The sequence below is a fragment of the Pteropus medius genome, unplaced genomic scaffold (assembly GCF_902729225.1).
Source record: "Pteropus medius unplaced genomic scaffold, Ma_sr-lr_union100, whole genome shotgun sequence".
Lineage (NCBI taxonomy): Eukaryota > Metazoa > Chordata > Mammalia > Chiroptera > Pteropodidae > Pteropus > Pteropus medius.
Window position 1 is genome coordinate 3308426 of NW_024346150.1, and position 20100 is coordinate 3328525.

The following is a 20100-nucleotide window of genomic DNA, read 5'->3' on the forward strand; positions in this document are numbered from 1 at the left end:
TTTCTACCATCCTGAAAAGTTTTTCTCGAAGAGCTTAGCTCATATAAAGCATTAACGGTTTTACTTCATTTTTTTTCTTTTTTCTTTTTTTTTTTTTTTTTTTTTTTTTTTTTTTCCTTTTGGAAGTCTTTGACACTTCTTAAGTACTTGGTAGTGTCTAGAAACCAATCAAAATAAAAGTGCCATTGAAGTTCGAACTTTACAATTTTATTTGCTAATTTTCTATGGAAGTGGGCCATCCTATCTTGTTTAAAGATAGTTTCCAAAGGAAACACATGTCCTTTACCAGCAGTGGCATAGCCATTTCAACCTTGGAGGAACAGACTCCTTCTCCAGGTGGGGAAAAACATTTATTCACAAAGCAGACACATCCTATCAAAATCTAACTTTAAAGAAGCCCTCCTTCGAGGTCAGGAGTCCCTAGCCCTAAGTCTGGAAGAATGATCCTTAAATGGGGATCTTAGAAGGTTATTATTAAAAATGTTTGACTATGGATATAGAAGATACCTGAACATTCAAATAGATGTCAAGCCAGCATATACCACTTGTATATCAGAGCTGTATACTTGTCTAGATATTGGTCTCTGACTCAGGAATTTCAGTTTATGGTAGAAGTTATTTCTCCCTCTTTTATTATGCACTTTAAAAAGAAAACAAATTTGACCAATTAGATATGGGAGACACAGGTCTTAGTGCAAAGATTTCAAAGCCCCTCAGCAAAGCCTTGTTACACTGGCACTCAAAGCTTTTTTTCTGCAGCTTGACTTGGCTCATTTACATATTTCTGAGTTGTATATATTTCTTTTGGGGGAAAGAAACAAAGTTTAGTCCTGAACCAGCTTCCGGTTGAGATCCTAAAACAAGACAGAATGCATGCCCACATATGGTCTGAGCCTCCCATGATCCAGATTTTCACTTGGGCATTCACCCTCCAAATGGCAGCAGTCCATGTTACTGAAGAAAGGCAATCTTGTCTAATCTAGTTTTCTGTCTGTTGTCTCTTCATGATAGACCTCTCAGTTCATCAGTGGAAGCAAACTCACTCTTCCAGACTCAAATCTTACAGAGAGAAAGGCTCACCTAATTTCTAACCTGAACAACTTTCGAACCTAGCAGAGCCTCCCAAATAATTACAATTATATGTGGTTTTCTGAGTTGATGTGGCAGGAACTGCCAGCTATTCATAGGTACAGTCATGTGTCGCTTAAGGACAAACGGGGATACGTTCTGAGAAAGTCGTCATTAGAAGATTTTGTCATGTGCGAATATCATAGAGTGCACTAGCACAAACCTAGGTGATATAGATCACCACACACTTAGGTCATACTGTATAGTCTAGTGCTCCTAGGCTACAAACCTGTACAACATGTTACTGTACTGAATACTATAGGCAATTGTAACACAATGGTAACTATTTGTGTTTCTAACATATTGAAACATAGAAAAGGTACTGTAAAAATATGATATAAAAGATAGAAAATGGTACACCTGTATAGAGTGGGCACTTACTGTGAATGGAGCTTGCAGGACTGGAAGTTGCTCTGGGTGAGTCAGTGAGTGAATGGTGAGTGAATGTAGAGGTCTAGGACATTACTGTACACTGCTGTAGACTTTATAAACACTGTACACTAAGGCTACACTAAATGTACAACAAAAGATATTTCTCTGAAATAATAAGTTAACTTTACTGTAACTTTTTTACTTTATACATTTTTAAATTTTTGAAAACTTTGATTTCTGTAATAAGAACTTAAAACACAGTGTACAGCTGTACAAAAATATTTTTCTTTATATCTTTATAAACTTTCTATTATTTTTCCCCCTTTTTAAACTCTTTTGTTATAACTAAGACACACACACACACACACACACACACACACACACACACACACACACACACACACACACACACACTAGCCTAGGCCTACACAGGGTCATCAGGAGCTTCTGTATCACTCTCTTCCCTCTCTACATCTTGTCTCACTGGAAAGTCTCCCACGGCAGTAATATGCATGGAGCTGTCCTCTCATGATAACAATGCTTGCTTCTGGAATACCTCCTGAAGGACCTGCCTCAGGCTCTTCTTCAGAAGGTGTCACTCTTTTCAGAAATATGTCCATTGTGGTTTGCTTGGTTTTTTGTTTGTTTGTTTGTTTTACCATAGATTTGCTTGTAAACAGGTAATGCGCAATGAAAATTCCTCTTCATTGATGAAAACCTTTTGGTTTAGTAGCCTCAGTTATCAGATCGACTGCTGTGGTATCGCCGTGCTTCTGTTTAACCCTTATTTTACTTAATAATACCACATTCACATAACTTTTATTACAGCATATTGTTATAACTGTTTACTATTATTGTTGTTCATCTCTTACTGTGCCTAATTTATAAATTAAATACATACATACATACTTTATACATACTTTATCATAAGTATGTATGTATAGAAAAAAACATAGTCTATGTAGGCTTTGCTACTATCCGTGGTTTCAGGCATCTACTGGGGGGTCTTAGAATGTATCCTCCACTGATAAGGAGGGATTACATATAAAATATTTAACTGGTGTCTTAAAGGATTTTAAAAAGTATTTTTAACTAAACTCAATTTTGTTCTTTTATATTAGAACCTATCTTTCATGTATAAAACAATTCTACTGTACCTAATTTTTAAGAAGTACCATTACCAAAAGAAAATGGAAGCTTGGTAGCTTTCTGTAAGTGAACTTTGATAAATTTTTTAAAGTTTGCGTGTTATAGATATTGTTAGTTTTATAATCTTTACAATGTAATTTTAGATTTACTAAAATAAAATCTTTACCTATCTTAAAGGTTAAATACTTACCTAGAAAATTCTGTACTTGTTTCAGCTGAATCATCCTTATCCCCCAAACATGAGAACATTTTCTTCTGCTGTTTAGAGAAGTTCTCGGCCAAGAGCCACTGTTTTTATTTTTGTCTTTTCAAATCCTTTTGGATTAACTGCTTGATTTTATAATGTATTTAAGTTTTGAGATAATATTCCCATTCTATTGCTAATCTATTTTAAATTGACATTTTCAGTTCAAGGAGCAATCGCCAAGGAGTCTTCTATGAGTCGCTGAGGTTAGAGAAAAAGAAGAAAAAAAAATCACAGCTCTGCCTTATAGTAAATAACCATGATACATGAAATACATAGAATATATACTAAAACGAGTTTTTAAAATAACATGTTGTCTCAGTCAGCTTGGACTGCTATAACAAAATACCACAAACTGTGTGGCTTTTCGACCATAGAAATTTATTTCTCATAGTCCTGGAGGTTTGAAGTCCCAGATTAGGGTGAAGGCATGGTTGGGTTTTGGGGAGGACCAGCTTCTCGGTTGCGGATGGCTGACTTCTTATTGCATGCTCACACAACTGGGAAAGCGACAAGCTAGCTCTCTAGCCTCTTCCATAAGGACACCAATTCCATTCATAAGGGCTCCACCTTCATAACCTTATTATCTCCCAGAGGCCCCATTTCTTAATACTATCATTTGGATTTGGGGGAGGGATGAGGGACACAAACATTCAGTCCATAACACATGAGAGATGGGTTCTTAAGAATAGTTAATTCCAACCAGGGAAATATCTTGAAAGATTTCGGGGAATAGGGCATATTTGACTTGGAACTGAAGGATAATAGTGGTAGTAAGCCTGGAGTCTCAAGTTATAAAATCAGGTATATAGAAATGTAACTTTTTTATTTTCCTAAAACTGAACTTAATTTCTATCTCAAGTCTCTGTTTCTGCCTAATATCAGAAAATTTAATCTGGATACTTCCAGATTAACAGCTGAATGTAGAGACTTCTTATGAATTTCACTTGAAATTCAGTCAAATACAGCCTCGCCAGTCCAGGTGTAGTCAGTGGACCAGCAGCATAGATCACCTGATTGCTTGCGATTGCTTGTTAGAAATGCAGACTCTTGGATCCCACCCCAGATCTCCTGATGCAGAATCAAGATTTTATCAGTATTCCCTGAATCAGGATCAGCAGTTTAATAAGATTCCCAAGTGATTTGTATGCACATTAAAATTTGAGAAATCCTGAAATACAGTATCTGTTTCTTCCCTCCTCTTACTTACATTGTCAAGGTCAATTGCTAAATCTGATGCAGGTTGCCAACCAATCTGCCTCCCAGATGGCTGAGCCCTCCACTGTTGCTTACCTCGGCTAAGATGAAAACTTGTCTCTATCTAATATCTGGGTTTACCTTCCCTCCTCTACTATGAATTTTGTTATGGCTGTAAGGATTTTAAGGATCTCCCACATCTCTCTCTTTTCACTAATCTCACATTTCTCTGGCTTTTTGAAGATTCCTCCATTTTCCCAGAAATTTTTTGGCTTGCTTGTTTTTTGTGGAATTCCGTTACCCTAGGCATTCGATGTTCAGGCAGTCAGTTATCACAAGTGCAGAGCTGGCTGTCTTGTTGTGAGGGATAATTGTAAAGGATGTGTTTGTACATTGTTGAGTTTATATCAATAAATACTTAGTGGAAGTCAAATGTAAAAAGAGCTAAGCATGGAATCACAAATTCTTCAACAGTTTCCTTATTAATTCAGACTCCACTGATTTAGAATATATGACAGTCTAGACAAGGTCTGGGATGACAATTATTTATCTGCAGGATGCCCTAACTCATAAGTAGAGCTAAGCATGGAATCACAAATTCTTCAACAGTTTCCTTATTAATTCAGACTCCACTGATTTAGAATATATGACAGTCTAGACAAGGTCTGCGATGACAATTATTTATCTGCAGGATGCCCTAACTCATAAGTAGAGTTCTTGCTTCGAGATTATCCATCCATCCTCCTAATGAACTTATTTGTTATTGAGTGACCAGTATATGTCAGACATTGGGATAAGAATTAGTATTGAAAAGATTATAGTTCCTGTTTTCAAGGAGATTAGGAGGAAATATATATATCCTTAGTTATGCACGAGGGAGATAATGGGAGCAGACTGTAGGCACGTAGGTTACCCTGTCAGTGGTGGGGGAGAGAAGAAGCAAGCTTGTCATCCTAATAAAACTACAAAGAATGTTAGGCATATATTAATAAACAAGTTGCTTTTATACAGTTTTCAAATTTGGTTACATATATTGTACTACATTTGATAATTTTTTTTTAGTTTAAATGCATTTTAAATAACTAAATGACATGTTTTTCTTTAAAAAAGGCCGCTGCTCCAAATAAATCAAGGTTGAAATAAATAAAGAGCTCAAGACAACATCAGTCTTATTTGTCCTAGTCACAGTATGTGGATGAAAAGCAGCAGCCATTTGTGATGATAGGTGATAGATCCAAATTGCCCAATTTGTTAACATTTTCCCATTTCTAAGACATCCTTAAAGAAAATCATATATGAGGTCACACCGTTCTCATGGTAGTTTAACAGAGCAACCGTGCCATCTGGATTAATGTTTCACTAACAAAGAACTGGTAGTTTTGGAAATTAGCAAGGAGGTGCTTGATTGTTCTGCAGCCCATGTCATAAAAGGTTTTACTCTTTCTGGTCTCTGTTCTGCAAGTTTCCCTTTGATTGATTGATTTCATGTAATCTTTGATGTACTTCTGTAGGCTTCTTTTGTGAAGCTGGTTTCCTGTAAATCGATGGTTCATGACAATATCAGTGATAACTGTGCTTTCCATACCTTTGCCCTCAGGGCTGTCAGCTAAGGCATTTCCATCAATGAGCAAGTTATCAGTGTTACCCTCTGTCCTACTGACTGCCTTCCCCTCCACCTCCAGGCACAGCTCTTCCTGGATCTCCCAGATCTTGTCGATGTCGGAGAACATCTCATCATGTCGGACGAGGTCTACCAGGTAGATGATCATGATGGTGGCTGGATGAAGAGGACTGTGGCGCTGGCTTAACAGAAGTCCCTGCGCTCCGAGAAAGCGGGATGCAGCCAGAGCTGCACTTGCTGGAAGGGGGAGTGGGAGGAAAAGCTGATAATTCTTATCTGTTAGTGTTAAGTAATTCCTTTGTAAGTCAATGAGAACTTTATTAGTTATTGCAAACTTGGCCATTAATTTCCTAACTCTACATATATGAAAGTAATAAAACTATTTTTTAAATGATCTAATTCAAAGTTTTTCTTATTTCAGATTGGTGTTCCTAATGGGTAAGATTTTATTGTTAATGCAATAAAATGACACAGATAATAAAAAGATATAGAGAAGACAATCAGATACTACAACATGGTGACTAGATTCTTTTGCAAGAGTAAGGCTACCAGTGACATTTTTGTTGTCGAGAATAAGAATATTCATGAAAATGATATACTCAAACTAAATATAGTCTTATCACATGATCCAACAATCACATTACTAAGTATTTACCCATTTGAGTTGAAAACCTATGAGATCACAAAAACAGCTGTGCTATATACATACAATGGAATATTATTCAGCAGTAAAAGGAAATGAGCTACTGAGGCACAACAAGACATGGAAGAAATTTAAATGCATCTTATTAACTGAAAGAAGCCAGCCTGAAAAGGCTACATATTGTATGATTCCAACTATATGACATTCTGGAATAGGCAAAACTATAGAGACAGCAGTAACAAGGTCAGTCGTTACCAGGGGTTCGAGAAGGTGTTCAGATGAGTAGCTGGAACACAGGGGCTTTTTAGGACAGTGAAACTATTCTTATGATACTGTGGTGGTACCTACAGGATATCACATTTGTCAAAACCTAGAGAACCTACCCTACGAAGAGGAAGTTGTAATGTGTGCAAATTTAAAAATCAATTTGGAAGGTCAGGGAACAATGCAGACTCTGACAAGAGACTTTAACTGTATTACAAATATGTGACACAACCTCACTGAATGGAGCAGGGTTAGGGGGGCAGGTGTTGACCTAAATTACATTGGAAATGAGTGGAATCTGTAAGACAAAAGGCAAAAGAAAATGCACATAGTACTGTATTCTAGTTGATAAAATTGTTTTCTTTAGGGGAATAGGAATTCTGATACTGCTGTACATGTATACTGGATTTGAACAGTTAAGTAAATTGACTACAAGTTTTTCACTGTTGAAGTAGGAATTTTATGGATCAGCAAGGGTAGGAAGCTAGAATGAACCATGTGGTAATGAGTTACAGTTGAAAACATCAGTAGGAACTCATGTTTAACTTACAGATGATTACATACAGAAATATTTACATATCTATGTATATAGACAGGTGTTTCAGTTTGCTGTGGCTGCATAACAAATAACCACAACTAGGTTGCTTAAAAGAAGTGAAATTCCGGAGACCAGAAGTCTAAAATCAGCTTTGGAGGCAAAAAGTCTAAAATTAATACGTTGGTTGGGCTGCACTCTTTCTGGATGCTCTAGGGAAGAGTCTGCTCCTTGCCTTTTCCAGCTTCTGGTGGCATCAGGCGTTCCTTGGCTTGTGGCTGCATCACTCACGTCTCTGCCTCCATGGTCACGTAGCCTCCTTCTCTTTGTCTCTCTCCTCTTTGTGTCTCTTTCATAAGGATACATGTGATAGTGTTCAGGGCTTACCCAGATAATCTAGGATTACCTCCTCATCTCAAGAGCTTTAACCATTTCCTCAAATAATGTACGTTCACACATTCAAGGGATTTGAAGTAGATATTTTACTTTTGAGGGGGACATTTTCGGCCTATCACACACACATATTTCTTTTCTCAGTCACCTGAGAAGGCCTAAGAGAAACAATAGCCCATTAGTAACAAGTATACCCTTGCCCAGACCTTGGTTCCTAATACCATTATCCAGTGAAAGGAACCAGGGCTTTTTGGAGCAATGGGTGATTCCAGGACTGGGACAAGACAATATACAGATGAGCCTGGAACATCTTGTAGTACCAGAACAACAACATCTTGTTCTCAACAGCAGCAACAACAACAAAAACACATTAATGGAAGTATTTCATCAGTGCACAGGAGTCAACTGAAAGCACTCTCAATGGGCAGATATGGAAAAATTTGAGCAAGAATAGAAAGTAGTATTGGATTATGACCCAAAGTATAAAAAAAAATCTGAGTCCGTACCAATATAAATGATTGAGTATATTAATAAATGGGGAGGACAAATTTCCTGTGATGAAAATTCTAAATAATTTATGTAAATATCCATCCTAAAGGAGACCATGACTCCTTCTTCTTAAGTGTGGGCTGTGCATAGTGACTTCCTTCTAAATAGTACAGTATGGAAAAGGGGGAAAAGAGAATACCTGAACATTGGAGAAACGTGGCAAATACTACTTCACCCAGGTAATGAAGGTCAACAACGTTACAAATCATGTTGATACATGTAATGAAAATGACATTCTACCTTTGAGGTCTTCTTCCCCCAAATTCATAACCCTAGTTATTGTGATAAAAACATCAGGCAAATTCAAACTGAGTGCTATTTTACAAAACACTTCACCAGTACTCCTCCAAACTATCAAGGTCATCAAAAACAAGAAAAGTCTGAGAAACTGTCACAGCCAAGAAGACCTTAAAGAAGCATGACAACTGAATGTAATGTGGTATTGTGGATGAGATCTGGAACAGAAAATGGACATTAGGGAAATACTAAGGAAATCTGAATAAAGTACTGACTTTAGTTAACAGTAATGCACCAATATTGGCTCATTATTCGTGACAAATGTACCACACTAATGTAGCGCTATTAATAGGAGCAACTGTGTGCTGAGGTGGGGTTAATGTGTCGGTACTCTCTGTATTATATGCTCAATTTTTCTGTAATTTAAAACTGATAAAGTCTATTGATAAAGTAATATCTTCATTACTACAAGAAGTCCTCACTTAACTCCGTATATAGGTTCTGTGACTTTAAGAAAAATGACATAAATTAAACCAATTTTACCATAGGCTAATCAATAGAAACAAGAGTTAAGTTCTTATGACATCTCATCAACATTATAATGAAACAACATTAAACAAAAAGATGCGGTATTTCGCTCTCTTCATAGTCAGTTCTTTTTGTTTGTTTGTTTGTTTTTTAGTTTAACTCCAATGGGCAGTACATTGCTCCAGTTTGGAATGAGCTGCAGGTCTTGCCTCCCTCATCCATTTGTGTGGACTGTGACAAAGATTCTTGACCTTTCTGCCCTTCGGTGGCCTTGTGAGTATAATGAAAACGCACTTCAATTACTTCATGGAGATAATATAATATTGTGCCTTTCCCTTAGAATTGTTGTGAGATTTGAATGAAATAGTATCTCGGTGGTAAATTCTGTGAGGCAGAGTATCTTGTTTTTTCCTTATCAGTGTATGCTTCACCTCTGGTCTGCCTGATACAGGGCTTGCTAAACTTCTGTAAAGAGCCAGATAGAAAACATCTTAAGCTTTGTGAACTATATGGTCTCTGTTGCAACATTTCAACTCTGCTGTTGTAGCATAAAAGCTGACTTAGATAACATGTAAGTGAGTGGGTGCAGTAAAGTTCCTATTAAATGCTATTTATGGATGCTGAAGTGTAAATTTCATATATAATATTCATGTGCCATGAAATATTTTTTTTACCCCAACCATTTCAAAATGTCAAACCATTCTTTGGATCCAAAGCTCACTCCAGACTCTATGCACATATACTCCCACACATCAAAGTTAGCTAGCCAGAAAGTCGAGTTCTATAAATTGCCAAAAAAGAAAAATAAATGAGTAGATTATGAAGAAACACAAATAGTAATGAAGATAGTATTTTTAAGATCCTATATCCAAACAAAGGTCTGGGTTTAGCCTACAGGCCATAGTTTGCTGTTTGTTCCCTTTGTCTAATACAAGGTAAGTATTCACTAAATTCAAAATAATAGCATTAGTATTATCATCTATTTCCTTTATGTCTGTAGCAGCTAGCAAGTAAATGCTTACAAGGTCATGTGATTTGGATTTATAATTTCAATTATGTATTTGCAATGACCTCCTTTAAAAACACCAAAACAATATCTTGCTGTCCACAGATGCTAAATTTTACAATGACAGACCTTTGCATCTTTAACCTTCTAAAGGTTGACAACGTTGAAAAAAGTTATTTTGCCTTTTCTTTAGTTTCTTTCCTAATTACGAGGTTTTAGAAATAAGATATGAAGTAAATTATTTCATGAGTTTATTTTTTTTAATAGCTCCTTTGTGAAACTGTTTCAACTAGCTTTGTTTTAGAGGCAGTTCTCTGGAGAGTCTAGTTCAAAACCTCAGAGAGAAAACAGCTGCTGCTATGTGGAAATATTAACGTAAGTCTTCCTGACAGTGTGTTTAGCTTTTTTTCCCCAGGCTCTGTTCACAGTGGGAGCACTATGTCGGAGGGAGCTGCTGTATGTTACCTTATTGCTATCACCCTGCATAGAAATGTTGAAGACCCATGGGTGTGGTGTTACAGAACCATAGGTAAGATCCTAAAGTCGAAAGACAGTTTTTCTGCAATTAATCTGAAGATATAGCAGTAGAAGTATTTAAATTTATTCCCAAACTCTGGTTCGAAGCCTTATATTTGATGAAGCTTCCTAGAAAATATAAATTCTATGCAAACTGGGAGTGTTTTCAATGAGCAAAAATGCTGGGCATTTGTCGAAAAGGCTTTTTGAAAATCCACTCAATTCCTGGCTTCTGGAGTCAGGCACTGTGTATTGTCTTTTGTTGTATCCCCCACAGCACCTGGCAACCACGTTCCAAATCGTATGTGCTGCATTGTGGAAGTGAATAACAAATTCTTTTCATTTAATTTAGCCATTGGAGTGGAACCAAGAAAGAATAGAGAGGCCTGATCCAAATAACAGTTGGAAAGAAACGTTAGTTAACCTACGGCACTTCCTCCATTTTTCAGAAGGCTCGCTCCATACACTGGCATGCACACCCTATGTGATGACTTGGATGCAAAAAGTAAAAATTGCCTAAGTCTTTGTAATTTTCAGGGGAGGAGAATGTGTGTCTTTTAGAATCACATCCCATTTGAGAATAGGTCCATTAAAAGACTTAAGGTAAATTTCTCCCCCGGAAGCCTCTGACACAATGCAAGCATGAACCAAAGAACACGTCTGTAAACTATGAAGTTCTGGGTAAATGTAAGACTTAACAAAATTATTCTTACTATCAAACAAAATGATTTATTTAAAATTACTTAGTGAAGTGATTTAAAATTAACAATAAAATGGAAGGACAAAGCACTAAATTAAAAAATAACAGGTTACCTATAGAGTGGAGACAGTAGTTAGATTTCTTCAAATATAGTTTGTTCATATATTTACTTTTGGAACCATGTAAATGTCTTACATAATCATGATATAAAATTAAATGTAAAATTAAAATATAAACACATACACTTGAAAAGAGATCTAACTGATGGCTTAATTTCAGACAGAGGCATTATTCCAAATATCTTTAAAATACAGTGATTTGATTGCATATACATAGAGGTATATACCTTAAGGCCAAAAAGAACAATAAAAATAATCCTAAACTGTTTTCAATAATCATATTGTTGGATGTTGTCGTAGACATGGAGAAGCGCTACTAAGACAATACATCAGAGAAAGGACTGTGGTCAGTAGACAGCTTTAGGGCTGACCTCAAGTTGAGAGACACCATGCCAGATGTACGCCTTTTCTGGTGCAGCCCACGTCTGGTGACCAAGTAGGACAGGAATGTAAAGGTCTGGTTAGTTTGGCCCAACATGTGGCACCTGTGATGGGCATAATTCATTATAATATTCTTTGCTGAGTTGGCCAGAGTTTTGAAGGACCCAATCACGTGCCTCACATTGATCTGGCTTCTGCCCAGTTCTGCTTCCTCCTCCTCCCTTTCTCATTTTGTATCCTAAACTCCATTTCAGTGTGAACTTCCAGAGAACTCAACCCGTGATAGAGGTAGTATTGGTACTATTATTCTGAGACCTTTGTATGTGTAGTTTGAGATAAAACAAATGAGTAATCATGTCCATGTTGTTTAAATTCATAATTTTTAGAGTAGGAGAAAGAAGTTTCAGTGGAAGATCAAGGCTTGACTAAACACCCTGTAATTTGGATTTTAGTTACAAGTATTAGTATAAACACATGATATGTTTTATCTTTAAAATACTTATTTTTATATATCAGTCAGCTTTTGCTGCTTAACAAACCACCCTAAAGTTTAATGGCTTAAAATAATAAATATTTTTATTTCATACGATTCTGTGGTTTAGCCAGATGGTTCTTCTGGTTTGAGCTAACTAGTTTGGGAATGGATTGTATAGGATAGTATAATTCACGTCTGGGGCTTCAGCTGGGAAAGCCAGGATGATGGATACTTCTCTCCAAGTGGTTCTTTATCTTCTAGGAAGCTAACCCAGGCTTGTTTACAGTAGTATAATGAGTGAGCACCTGTCATACATGTGTTTTTCAATTCTCTAATTTTGTCACCTTTGCTGTTGTTCATTAGCCAAGGCAAGTTGCATGCTATGCCCATATTCTAGGGTTAGATAAATAGATTTCATCTCTCGATGGGAGGAGCGTCAAAGTTACATTGCAAAGAGACATGTTACATATAGGAAGGGGAGAGATTTGTGCACATATTTGCAATTAACCATATTTTCCTAGCACTATTTAAGAGACCTGAAAACAATGATCTACTGAAAAAATTTTGAAGGCATAATCTGGCGACTGCTATCCAATTGGTCTTTGTTTCTAGATATTTTTAGCTGAGTAGGAAAGAGTGCTAGGACTCCTTGGAGAAATGGCTGATTTCAGGTTTGGGACAGGAAAGTAAAAGATGGAGCTGGAATATCTTATAATACTAGACAAGAAAGCTATCAAAGACAACTACAGTTGTTTCAAAGGTTGTTTCTTGAAACCAACTTGGATAGATTTTCACTGGCCAAAGATAGAGAAATTTGAGCATTATTATGGCTAATAACTGTAAAGTATTAAAATACTTCGAATATGTTTAAAATCTGTGAGCTTATAATGACACTAAAGAAAAAATACCATTGGTTATCTTTGGAGGATCCTAGGGAATTAACTCATTATGTTAAAAAGTGTTATATATACTGTATCCCAAGAAAAATGAATAGGGAGATTTGTGGCTGGAAGTTGCAGATCCAGGGACTCTGCTGCCATAATGGCTGAGGGGTTCAGTATCTCTACATGCCAGAGTGGCCAGACAAGGTCAGCCAAAGGACTGTCGGCTTGCCTATGGGCCATTCCTGTCACTTTAATGCTACTTAATACACTTGCTTGGAAATACTATTTTAGAGATTGTTGAGCCCAACCCTTCAGTTTGTTTGTTTACCTCCCAACCCTTCAGTTTTCGAAAAGAGAGACTCGAGGTCTGGAGAAGTGTCATGGCTTACCAATGACATATAGAATCAGTTTCTCCTACTAACTCCCTTTAGAGATGGCTCCTCTTCATCACTATAAGCTCCTTTCACAATGCTCTCATTTCAAGGTCTCCAACTCCCTGTTCTTCTGTTTATGTCTGGAAAGCCCATTATTTCATTTCCCACTCACATTTCTTCCTCCACTCTTGGTGACTCCTATTCATCTTTCAAAGCTGAATTAGATTATTTACCTCCTTTTTTTAACCTTAGCCACTCTGGGCAATTAGGCACTTCCTCTTCTTTTACTTGTTCCCTCTTCTTTTATTATTTACTTATTTTTTAAAAATCAGCTTTAATAAGACATAATTTATGTATAGTGAAATGTACCCATTTTTAGTGTACAGCTCAATGAATTTTTACAAATGTGTATAACTGTATATCCATTTCCACAATCAATATATATAGAACATTTATATCTCCCCCCAAAGTGCCTTCATGCTCTTTTCAGTTAATTTCCCCCAGCCTCTCTCCCCAGCCCTAAGCAATCACTGATCTGTTTTCTGTCACTATTGATTAGATTTGTGCTTTCCGAAATTTCATATAAGTAGAATCAAACAATATGTACTCTCTTGTCTCTGGCTTCTTTTGCTCAGGATGTTTTTGAGATTTGTCTATGTTATTCTCTGTATCAGTAGTTTGTTCCTTTTGTGGCTGAGTAATGTTCCAGTGTATAGATAGACCACAATTTGTTTAACCATTCACATGTCGATGGACATTTGTTTTTTTTCCAGTTTTCTGGCTATTATGAATAAACCTGCTATGCACCTCAACGATGTTCTCCATGGACTTGTACTATAACACTTTTTAAATTAATTGTAAGTATAGTTTATATATAGTGCAAAAAGAACTAAAGCCAGAGCTGAGCCTTAGGATCCTGATTCTAAGAGAATGTATGTAAATTGATCAGTACAGTTCCAGCATATCTAAATATTTAATCAATAATAGCTAGTATGGAGGCTGTTCTTTTTAGTTACTTATCCTTTCTAAGTCTTTGTTTCTTCATATGTAAAAATAAAAATATCCAGGGTTTGCCCACATTGCTGACACATACTGTGAGGGTATCAAGCAGTCATGTAGCGTGTCAATAGGCAATGCTCTCCTAGTGGCTGATTAAATAATGGAGGATATAACTTGAGACTTCTTGGGAGAGATATGCTTAGCTATTTTAGGGAGAAAGATGCTTATGGAGGGACACAGAAGACAGACTAGATTGTGCAATATGAAATAAAGATATTCATTTGAGAGGCAGTGGAAGCTGGGGAAGAGTGGGTATAGGAACGGTAGTAAAGTTGATGAAATGTTACATACAGAGCTTTTTTATTTTTTATTTTTTTGAGTTTCAGGGACCATATCCAGCATGGGCTTAAGTGCTGAAGCAAGTGAATTATGATGATTCTCCCAAAATAACTTTGCTTTAGAGCTAAGAATATCTAGCCAGGCTCAAGGTTGCACAAGGCTTTCTCCCACAGGCCTTTGCTAATTCAATTAAACCCTTCTTGGCAATAAGGGAGTCGCCCGAAGAGTGACCGGAAGGATCGATTTTGCACATATTATGATTTGGCTTTCCAGTTGTTCCAGGCTGCACGCCCAGCTCAAATTCTACTTTTAGCTACTGTCTCCTTTCATCTTCCTGTAATTGTTAGTGATACCTGATCTGGTTACATGCTGGCGCCCTTCCAGGAGTAATCTGTTGACTAATACTCATGATTGCTACTAATTCATAGAGCAGAGGGCTGTGTACTAGGCTGCTATGTCTTCACACTGTTCTTATATACTTTTTAGTTTTAGTGTAGTGCCAATGGAATTTAAAGCACTTCTGTTAGAAAAGAGAACACTGTTTTGTTTTCCAGAATCATATATATGCTAGAACCAAAGCCAGCAATAGAAAAAAAGAATAGTAACAGGATTAAAGGCTGTCTTTCATTCTCTCACTTCCTACTACTGTGGATTTCTATTTAACTTTCAAAGCTTGCTATGCCTCCTTCTGCCCAGAGCCTGCACATGACCTTTTGAGCTCTGAACCTTCTTCCCACCCCTTCATGATAATCTCTCTTTTATGGCCCATTTCTTTTTCAATAAAGTCACAAATATATAAAAATTGTGTTTCTCACTGCCAAGGCATCTCCCACATAGGTTAAATATTTCATAGCTATAAGTTCCTTTGGAGAATTATAATTTACCTCAGATGAGTGACTCCTAGGCTGAGGGTTTCAGGTAATTTGATGTACCTGATGTTTCAAATATTTTGATAGATATTCTGATAGATATTTTGGCAAACAGTTATTTAAAAATTTCTTTACTTCACATCAGCCATTAATGTTAGCTAACATGGCTCAGGAAATGAATAGAAACACCTTATAATGTTTGTGATTCTGCACAAAATGGTAATCTTACATGATTTTGTGAAAAACTGAATGAAGGAGCTACTCTCTCTCTCATGGCAGGCAGAACTGGTTGGTCATTCAGGTCCTCAGTATAAAACCAGAACATGTGAATAATAAACAGTAAAAAGGGACTAACCCAATTATTGGTTCAGGTCCAATTCTTCCATGCTGTGCAAACACTGAATTTATTAAAATTGTCCATCTCATTTCTAGGAATAAATAGTAACATGATTCAGGGAAGAAAGGGCCTGTCAGGTATGAAATCACCACCAGCCCAAAGAGATGACTGCAATATGTCAGAATCACTATCAATAAATAGTGGGATTTCCAGAATTTGGTTGCCCTCTGAACAAAGCCAGTAAGGATTAACACATGACAAATAGATTTGCCTTTTCCAGAAACCATCCAAGAGGTGGTTTGTAGATATGTGATTGTTAGAGATTCAAGAAATCTTTAAATTTTATAACGGTGATCTAGATATATCATCAAGATAGGAACATCAGCAGAGAAAACTATAGCCTGATAACCTAAATGTGTGAGCAAATGAAGAAGAAATAGCAGGGCGTGTTCTGCGTGCACCACACACAAAAACATAGCAGTATTCTGTTGGAGTCAGCAGCACAGGTTTAGAATTGATTGTTAAATAATCAGGGAGTTTGCAAGCCATTGTTAAATTCTGTTGGTAGCTTGAAATAAGCCATGGTAGAAGTCTTTATACCATGGCAAATGGCAATTGCTGTAGACCAGGGCTTTTAGTTTGTTTATTTTTTTTTCTGTTTTCAGAGAGATGGTTTACCAGTCCACCACCATCTAATGCTTTTGAAGGCAGAGAGAGTCTATTTGTCAGGAAATGTATATTCCTATCTCTCAAAAAGGTATGTTATTGCAGAATGGGAAAAACTCACCAGGTATTTCCCACAACCTGGATTTAGTGTTCCTCCAATTCTCCTTGTTTCAGGTGTATGCTCACTAAACAATCTGCTGCTTATTCATTTGGTACCAGTAGGTGAATTGGTATTAAATAGTATTCCTTGAAGTCCTGGGAAGTCTAAGGAGCCACATTAGGGGGCATCTGGAGGAGAAGGATCACATGAGGCTGAGTAGGTCTTTCCTCTATCTGCAACCAGAGCTGCTTCATTTTCTCTATTTTACATATCGGTAGTTCACAAAAATACAAAACAAAACAATTGCTTGGAGAAAGCATATTGCTGCTGAAAACACTTGAAAATAGTAGGCCAGAGCTGTTTGCTTACCAGAAGAGTGCATCCCTTGTTGTCAACAAATTATTATTCTGGGTATAATTCAGTTACTTGCTAATTTAATTTATCTCAATTAATTTCCTATCAGCTGATAGAGTTGGGATGTACCAACTGCAAATTCAAATTTCTTGATGAACCACACTGAAGACCAGTCCTGTTGGTGAGGAACTGCCCTCCTGAGATTTTGATCAGGGTGGTCAGCGGGCCATAACCACCCCCACCACTCCAGAGCTCTTTCTTTTACAGGAAACAACTGAGTAACTTTCTCTTTGTTACTGGAAACTGGAAATGATACAGTCAGGTGAGCTGGGCTTCAGTCATGGGAGAGTTTTGTCTTTTAAAATGGCTCCTCTTCTAATTACAAAAGTGAGCCCGATGTCCCTAATAAAAATTTAGAAAGTTACAAAAGCAAAAAGAAGAAAATGAAAATCACTTTATCCACCATCCAAAGACAGACACTCTTACTTTTAGTGTATATTCTAGATCTTTATACAAACACACATATTCACCCATATACATGTAATTTTTTTAAAGAGGAGTTTTAAAACTTGAGTTCACAATGTAATGCCACTTACTTTGTTCTCATCACAGTTTCCTCTGTTATACATGAGTGCAGGTTGATCTATACAAGAAAGGTCTCTTCTCCATATAAAATTCAATATACAAGCTAATATAAAAGCTTCAACTTAAAAAAGTCAAGTAGTTATTTTAGTAGGTACAATCTAAAAGCATACAGTACAATCTAAAAGCATAATATGGTATTCAATAAACATTAGTTTCCCTCCTTCCACAGTTTATCACTTCTCCCCAAAGGCAACCATTGTTATCAGTTTATTTACTTTTCAGAGATACTCTGAGCACATACAAGCATATCTGTAAAGTATAACAGCTAATTTAAAGAAAAAATTCTGGTTTATATATGGAAGTAGAGCTCAATCCATTAGAATCTTTTAAAGAAGGGTCTGTTGTTGTTTTGTTTTTATGTTTTCTTTTCCCTAATGACTAGAGAAAGTGCCTCATCTATGGTCATTACTATTGTCATAATCATCAGCAAACATGAATGAAGCCCCTGTTGTATGCAGGTTTCTGTAAGGGTACCTTCACTTAGAGAATGAGTTATCCTGACCTTAGGGGTGGGAGTTGGGGGTTGGTAAAGATGATAATTGCATAACAATGAGACTTTCTCCAATTCAGAAGTAAAGAACCTATCTATATTTTCTATCTACAAAGTTAAAAAGAAAAAAATCCCAGTATAATCACATTTCAAACTGAGTACGTAATGTGTCTCTAGGAAGTCAGTGTACATATGATAGTTCTCATTTATGTATAGCCAACATGGAGGTCGTATTAGTTTTCTATTGCTGCTGTAAAAAATTACTACAACCTTAATGGCTTAAAATAAGCCACTTATTATAGTATGGTTCTGTAGATTAGAAGTCCGACATAGGTTTTACTGGGCTAAAATTAAGATTTTGACAGGGCTGCATTCCTTTCTGGAGGTTCTAGAGGAAAATCCATTTTCATGCCTTGTTCAGCTTCTAGAAACCCCCTCTCCCCCCGCTCCATGCCATCCCAGCATTGCTTGGCTCATGATCTCCTTTCTCCTTCTTCAAAGCCAGCAGCTGTGGCCTCTTTCTGATTCATATTCTGTAGTCACATCTTTCTCTGACCACAGCCAGGAAAGGCTCTCTGTTTTTAAGGTTTAATGTATTTAGATTGGATCCAGATAATTCAGAATAATCCAGAAAATTCAAGATAATCGTCCTATCTCAAGGCCCTTAATTTAATCAAATCTGCAAAGTCTCTTTGCCATGTAAAGTAATATGTTCACAGGTTCTGGATTACAATGTGGACATCTTTGGAGGATTATTATTCTGCCTACCACTGAAGTCAAGAGAAATAAATTCCCCAAAGAAAGACATAGTCCTTCTAAAGTGGACAGTTACAGCATTACAGCCCTACACAGGGGTGACCCTAAAGGACAATAGTGGAAAAAAAAATCTTTCCAATGGGCAGAAATTTGAGCAATAGATTTGGCTGTCCATGTCTAGAATGAGAGATGGCCAGAAATGTAGATCTATACTGCTTCATGGACAGTTATTAATTGTTAGACAGGTGGGTTAGGGGCTTGAAAGAAATAGGATTGCAAGATTGATGAAAGGAAGTTTGGGGGTAGAGGTATGTAGATGGACTGCTCTGAATGGGCATGAATAGTGCAGAGATTTATGTTCCACATGGAAGCCTGCCCAAAGGCATCTTCTACTGCAGAGATGGCTCTTTTTCACCAAGTAGACAAAATGATCCTCTCTGACATATCAGTTATTTTCTCCAGCCACTCCAGCGTTTGCTCAATGGACCCTGGAACAAAGTGGCTGTGGTGGCTGGGATGGAGGTTATACATGGGCTCAGCAATGTGGAGTTACCCTTGCTACAGCTGACCTGGCTAATGCTACTGCTGAGTGCCTAATCTGCCAACAGCAAAGACCAACACTAAGCCCCCTTAGGTGGCTTCTCCAACAACACATGGTTTCGGAGCACACAGTGACCACCAGCATCCAGTGGCTAGTCGCTGGCACCCTTCAGACAGTTTCATAGTGAAGTGTCTCTGATGAGACACCTCCCCATGAATAGCTTTCCTTAGCACCCTAGATGATGGATTTCCAGTAAGTTCCAGGGGACAGATTTACAGCAAGTTCTGCCAGCACAGCACCCCACCGAGACTTTTCTGTCATCCAGTGAGTCACTGCTGTGCTCTCTCCAAGATCTGATTTTGTACTTGGGGACTGATACAGATAGAAAATAAATATACCCTTTTATTAATTTGATTGATTATTGTCCTGAAATTTCCATCTCATTGTGGTCAGAGGAATCAAAATCTGGTCTAGTTCTAAGAAGATGAAGGTATTCGCAAATTTTACCTATCCTAAAACAGAAATAATGTTTAAGAATTCATTAAAACCTGAAGCTGTACACACTAAGATAATTCTGCATGACTTTTATTTGCAATTTAAATAATCCAAATTCTTCGCGGTTGCATAAATTCATGTTTTATAAGGTATTGTCCACAAGGTAGATTGTGACAGAAGAGATCAATGTATGA

General features: G+C 37.1%; 1 pseudogene; it reads right to left on the reverse strand.

The window, feature by feature from the left end:
* Nucleotides 1-5002: 5002 nt before the first annotated feature.
* LOC120612937 (translationally-controlled tumor protein-like) lies at nucleotides 5003-5953 on the reverse strand (annotated as a pseudogene).
* Between the last annotated feature and the right edge of the window lie 14147 nt (nucleotides 5954-20100).